Source organism: Oncorhynchus kisutch, unplaced genomic scaffold (assembly GCF_002021735.2).
Source record: "Oncorhynchus kisutch isolate 150728-3 unplaced genomic scaffold, Okis_V2 scaffold972, whole genome shotgun sequence".
NCBI classification, from domain to species: Eukaryota; Metazoa; Chordata; class Actinopteri; order Salmoniformes; family Salmonidae; genus Oncorhynchus; species Oncorhynchus kisutch.
Genome location: NW_022262917.1, coordinates 33062 through 40000, shown reverse-complemented (window position 1 = coordinate 40000; position 6939 = coordinate 33062). Strand labels below are relative to the sequence as shown.

General features: G+C 43.3%; 1 protein-coding gene across 1 annotated transcript in view; it reads right to left on the bottom strand.

The window, feature by feature from the left end:
* The window catches only part of LOC109876757 (potassium voltage-gated channel subfamily G member 4-like), a 14300-nt gene extending 11503 nt beyond the window's left edge, over positions 1-2797 (bottom strand). Inside the window, exon 1 of the mRNA XM_031817268.1 lies at positions 2255-2797. The gene's annotated coding sequence lies outside the window, so the exon portion shown is untranslated. The remainder of the gene's footprint in view (positions 1-2254) is intronic.
* Between the last annotated feature and the right edge of the window lie 4142 nt (positions 2798-6939).

Genomic DNA, 6939 nt, shown 5'->3' with positions numbered 1-6939 from the left:
AATGGTGGTCACCATTAGGTGTGTCATCATAGTGGTCTCTGATTGGTGGTCATCATTAGGTGTGTCATCATAGTGGTCTCTGATTGGTGGTCATCATTAGGTGTGTCATCATAGTGGTCTCTGATTGGTGGTCATCATAGTGGTCTCTGATTGGTGGTCATCATTAGGTGTGTCATCATAGTGGTCTCTAATTGGTGGTCATCATTTGGTGTGTCATCATAGTGGTTTATGACTTGTGGTCACCATTAGGTGTGTCATCATAGTGGTCTCTGATTGGTGGTCATCATTAGGTGTGTCATCATAGTGGTCTCTGATTGGTGGTCATCATTTGGTGTGTCATCATAGTGGTTTATGACTTGTGGTCAGACTCGCTCAAACTTAGAACAAACTTAAATGTCTTTTTTCAATGCTGAATTGAATGTCATTGAGAAAACAGAATGCTGTCATGATGTAATTTATTTAGTTTAACATCTTTTCTGAATTTAAAATTATTCCAAGAAGTAATAATCTAGTTTTTCAAAGGTATCTTTAATCTGATTACAACATTTTTGCTGGCAATGTAACTGGCAATGTAACTGGCAATGTAACTAGCAATGTAACTGGCAATGTAACTGGCAATGTAACTGGCAATGTAACTAGCAATGTAACTAGCAATGTAACTAGCAATGTAACTGGCAATGTAACTGGCAATGTAACTGGCAATGTAACTAGCAATGTAACTGGCAATGTAACTGGCAATGTAACTAGCAATGTAACTGGCAATGTAACTGGCAATGTAACTAGCAATGTAACTGGCAATGTAACTAGCAATGTAACTAGCAATGTAACTGGCAATGTAACTAGCAATGTAACTGGCAATGTAACTGGCAATGTAACTGGCAATGTAACTAGCAATGTAACTGGCAATGTAACTAGCAATGTAACTGGCAATGTAACTGGCAATGTAACTGGCAATGTAACTAGCAATGTAACTGGCAATGTAACTGGCAATGTAACTGGCAATGTAACTAGCAATGTAACTGGCAATGTAACTAGCAATGTAACTGGCAATGTAACTGGCAATGTAACTGATTACAGTTAGCATTTTTGTAATCAGATTACATGTAACCGATCCATTAGTCCCCAACCTATGATAGGCTCTACATTTATTCACAATTATCTGGTAAATGTTAGTCTTCAGACATCCAATTTCACAGTTATTGCACAGGCCTGTGCTCTCTCTAATTCTCTCTTTCTCTCCTTCTTTCTCTCTCTCGGAGGACCTGAGCCCTAGGACCATGCCTCAGGACTACCTGACATGATGACTCCTTGCTGTCCCCAGTCCACCTGGCCGTGCCGCTGCTCCAGTTTCAACTGTTCTGCCTGTGATTATTATTGGACCATGCTGGTCATTTATGAACATTTGAACATCTTGGCCATGTTCTGTTATAATCTCCACCCGGCACAGCCAGAAGAGGACTGGCCACCCTACATAGCCTGGTTCCTCTATAGGTTTCTTCCTAGGTTTTGGCCTTTCTAGGGAGTTTTTCCTAGCCACTGTGCTTCTACACCTGCATTGCTTGCTGTTTGGGGTTTTAGGCTGGGTTTCTGTACAGCACTTTGAGATATCAGCTGATGTACGAAGGGCTATATAAATAAATTTGATTTGATTTGCCTGGCCCAATCATATCCCTGCCAGTTGGAAAAGCTATCATTATGAATCTATTGTGACTACTGCACTACACCATGGTCCCTGCCCCGAATGGAACCTTTCATAGTGTACTATTTACTTTGGAACATCAGCCCCATACGTTGCACTGTGTAGAGAATAGGTTGCCATTTGGGACGCATTGCCTATCATGTCTTGTTGAAAAATCAATTCCAAACGCCCAAATACTTTAGCCTGATTACATTTGAGAGCTACAATTTGATAAATGTGATAGATGTCTGTCATCTTGAGGGAGCCAGCAAGCCATTTGACAAACGTGTGAATAAAATTTGAGGCTGAAATATAATATGAATATCAATACATGGGGCTGAAATATAATATGAATATGGATATATATGATGACGTAGAAATAAATCCATTAGAGATATATTTATAGGGTCATATATATATAACAATAATTTGTGTATAGCTTTATAGGGAAAACAAATGATTACACTAGTTTTTTGTGTGTTTTTAACCTCAATGTGGCTCTTATTGCAAATTCGTTTTTTTAATGCATGTATGCGTGGCAAAATAATTACTTCACAAAGACAGAACGTTACTTACCGTCGCTGACAACTCGTTTTATCCTCTCTTACTTTATGGTGAATTTACTTCCATCATAGGCGAATTATTTCGCGTCAACATCCTTCAAATTGACCAGCCATACGTGCGCTCCGCTGCACGCAGACAACTTTACGGAACTATGGTGGGCCTATTCAAAAACTGACCGGGAGCGAAAACAAAGTACGAAACGAAATGGGAGTGATGTCTGTCCATGTTTAGGCTACCCCGAGAGCTCTTGTCTTGTTCCAAACACAACCCACTGGGCACACACTGGTTGAATCGACGTTGTTTCACGTGGAATATACTTTGAATTGACGTCTGTGCCCAGTGGGAACTGATCGTCTCCCCGCAACACAGGTCCGTCCCTACAGAGTAGGTACAGCGCGTTCACTTTCGGGAACTAATCTGGAGTGTTTTTTCTCCTATCCGTATTAATTCCACATCATCTACATTGGTCCAGCAGGTGGTTGGGGACAGGCGGCAACTGGAAGCGCATTGTCAGATTTGAGAATAAAAGCGATTATCTAACGGTTCTGTCCTCCGAAAAACCTCTCTCTCCCTCTCGTGTCTCTCTCTCCCTTTCTTGCTATGACTCTTTATCTCTCTCCCTCTCGTGTCTCTCTCTCCCTTTCTTGCTATGACTCTTTATCTCTCTCCCCCTCTCTCTCTCTCTGTGTGTGTGTGAACAATTTTTTCCCCTTTAGTGTACTGCATGACCGCTTGTTTACAATTGGACACGTACTGTAAAGCCTTTTATCTAACGTTTTTATAGGCTGCAGAATTAGAATTCCAAACACAGAGAGGATTAGTGCAGGACAGAGAAAGATGAGGTCCCCAGCCTCCATTTCATTTATGTCAGCAGACTTCTGCCTTGAACAGATGAACTTCATGCACAAACACATGCACACAGCCACAGCACAATCTCTCTCTCACACACACACACACACAGCTTTGTTTTTGTGAAATTCTAGGACTTTTTGGAGTGGAAAAATGTTTGACCAACAGAAATGGTATTTTCCCCTAACCCTAACCCTTAGCCTAAGCTAACCTTAACCACAAAAACCATAACCCTAACCATAAATCTAACCTTAACCTTAACCCCAAAACCCCAAACTTAACCCTTAAGCTTAAAATAACATTTGAACAAATTCAGGACCTGAAAAAAAGTGATTGTTTTCCTACTTTTTCAGGACATTGGAGTGAATTGTCAGGACATTGAGGTCCTGATAATGTAGGTGAACAAGTATACTTACTGTTAATCCAGCCACAGGAGAAGACACACACACAAGCGCACACACACACACACACACACACACAGACACACACACACACACACCTTATCTCTCCCACCTGTTGCGTAATGCCACTGTATACCAGTGATGCAGACAGGAGATGGGCATTGCATTGTAGTAACACAACCGATAAGGAATGTCAAGGTCCGCTATGCACACGCTTTGGAATAGCAGGACGGTTGGCTAGTACTGTGGACAACCTCACAGACAAATACAGCTACTCTGTGACAAACACTCTATTTTATTAAAAAAAAAAAAAAAAAAAATGTAACCTAGTTAACTAGGCAAGTCAGTTAAGAACACATTCTTATTTACAATGGCGGCCTAGGAACAGTGGGTTAAGTCTAGGTCAGTAGTGTGGATCATGGCGTGGCGGAGGGATGGTGGAGTGGCGTCCATCTGATGAGATGTTAAATGCAGATCCTAATTCTCTGTTGTTACTATCCCAGACAGGCCGTAACACTCAATACTGCAGGACAGGGACAGTGACAGGCCGTGACACTCAACACCCCAGGACAGGGGACAGTGACAGGCCGTGACAGTCAACACCCCAGGACAGGGGACAGTGACAGGCCAAGACACTCAACTCCCCAGGACAGGGGACAGTGACAGGCCAAGACACTCAACACCCCAGGACAGGGGACAGTGACAGGCCGTGACATTCAACACCCCAGGAAAGGGGACAGTGACAGGCCAAGACACTCAACACCCCAGGACATGGGACAGTGACAGGCCAAGACACTCAACACCCCAGGACATGGGACAGTGACAGGCCAAGACACTCAACACCCCAGGACATGGGACAGTGACAGGCCGTGACACTCAACACCCCAGGACATGGGACAGTGACAGGCCAAGACACTCAACACCCCAGGACATGGGACAGTGACAGGCCAAGACACTCAACACCCCAGGACATGGGACAGTGACAGGCCAAGACACTCAACACCCCAGGACATGGGACAGTGACAGGCCAAGACACTCAACACCCCAGGACAGGGGACAGTGACAGGCCGTGACACTCAACACCCCAGGACATGGGACAGTGACAGGCCAAGACACTCAACACCCCAGGACAGGGGACAGTGACAGGGACTATAGAAACAGAGGGTAGATAGACATTAAACCGAGGTCCTGACTCTCTGTTCAGCTGCCAGGACCATGATGACACTCCTCAGTAGCTGCTGGCTGGTAATCCTAGTTGTTCTGGCTCAATTCCCAGCCTCACTCTTCACGTCTGTCTGTCACCACCATAAACCATCACACCTATTGTAGTGTCACAACCACCTTATCACCAAGACTCCATTTTCACACCATCACTCCTTCCACTGCCAACAGCTCTCCATTATGCTATCCAGGGGTGAGAGCAAGACGGTATGGTCCGGCACATCGTCCCTTGTAAAATAAATAGTGGGAGTAAGACAATGAAGACAACATGTCCAATAAACTATAGACTACTACACAACTATTTAACATGACTGCGTGTCAGCCACCTGAAACATGTGTGAATTGACTGGAAACCGGGTGGTAAATGCTCCAAAAATTGCATTGTGGTTTGAGGAGAACACATTTTGTCAAGGCAGAGATGAGTGGCCCGAGACTGAGGCGCACGTGGACAACAGTGGATGTATGAATTCAGGCTACAAGTGAAGGTTTAATGACAATCCCAGTTATTACACTGTGCCTAGGTGTTGTAGAACACCTGTCTCTTACCATTCATCACATTGCGACGCCACAGTGCACTGCTGGGGTTTGGATGCTGAAATGATTTTGTGAGTGAACGAATGTGCACTCTAAAAGAAAAGATTCCTGAAGCATCCTTTAGGATTTCTTCAAATTGAAAGTGTGGGGGAACCCCTATAAGGGTTCTTCTTTATTAAAAGGGTTCTTCAAACAATCCCTTTTAATGGATCCTCTAAGAACCTTTTGAAGAACCTTTTGGAGAACCCTTTGGGGTTCATTTTTTAACTACTCCCCCTATTATTAATAACAATAATATGCATAACAATAACAACAATAACAACAATAACAACAATAACAACAATATTTCAGTTCTCAGTGTTTATTAGGATTTTAGTGGCAAAGTAGAATTAAGAAATCCAAATATGAGTTGAACTCCCAGCAGAGTCCCAAGTCCAATGGGTTCATCATCTGGCAGTGTTGATGTTAATGTGTTGATGTTCTCTGTATCCTACAGAGTGATATATCAGTGCATGGTGATCGAACCGGTTTCCTGTTATATTCATCAGAGGTGTAGAGAGGGTGAAGTCTGTAAATCCCCTAAATGTTTTAATTATACAGATGATTAACAAAACATGCACACGACCATATTCATACCTTGGTTTTTGTAGTAAATGTGAATGAAAAAAACTGTTTTGATAACGGTTTTAATTCACATACCTTGTCCATAATATAGAGGTCTATGGGATTTTCATTGTAGAGGTAAGGGAGGATGGTAAAGGCTAAGGGAGGATGGTAAAGGTTAAGGGAGGATGGTAAAGGCTAAGGGAGGATGGTAAAGGCTAAGGGAGGATGGTAAAGGCTAAGGGAGGATGGTAAAGGCTAAGGGAGGATGGTTAAGGGAGGATGGTAAAGGCTAAGGGAGTATGGTTAAGGGAGGATGGTAAAGGTTAAGGGAGGATGGTAAAGGCTAAGGGAGGATGGTAAAGGCTAAGAGAGGATGGTAAAGGCTAAGGGAGGATGGTTAAGGGAGGATGGTAAAGGCTAAGGGAGTATGGTTAAGGGAGGATGGTAAAGGCTAAGGGAGTATGATAAAGGCTAAGGGTGGATGGTAAAGGCTAAGGGTGGATGGTAAAGACTAAGGGAGTATGATAAAGGCTAAGGGGGATGATAAAGGCTAAGGGAGGATGGTTAAGGGTGGATGGTAAAGGCTAAGGGAGGATGGTAAAGGCTAAGGAAGGATGGTAAAGGCTAAGGAAGGATGATAAATGTGATCTGCATAACATACCAATACCTACTGACATACCTTTGTATGTCTCCTCATCTTTATTGTCATGTGTGCTCCCTCTCCGGGCCTGTGGGTTACCAGGCTACTCGTTATAGCGCACACCTGTCACCACACCTGAGTTATGCAAAATAGGAAAAGTCCAAGTTGCTTTTCTTATGCCACAGTCAACCCCCTGTGATGTAACTGCCTATGTCATTACCTTCTACTCATGAGACCAAGCCCATGCATACACAGCTATACAAACAAGAGTTTCGGTGTTATCTAAAGGCTCGGCAGTAAATGTCCACTCCCCTAGTTGATTTATAGTGGTATGTCTGACTTGTCTCTTATCTCTTTCACTTCCTTGCAGAGTTCTGAGTCTCTGCATCTCTTTTATATTTGAGGCTCTTCTCACAGACACCTTGAACTCACACATCTTCTCAGAC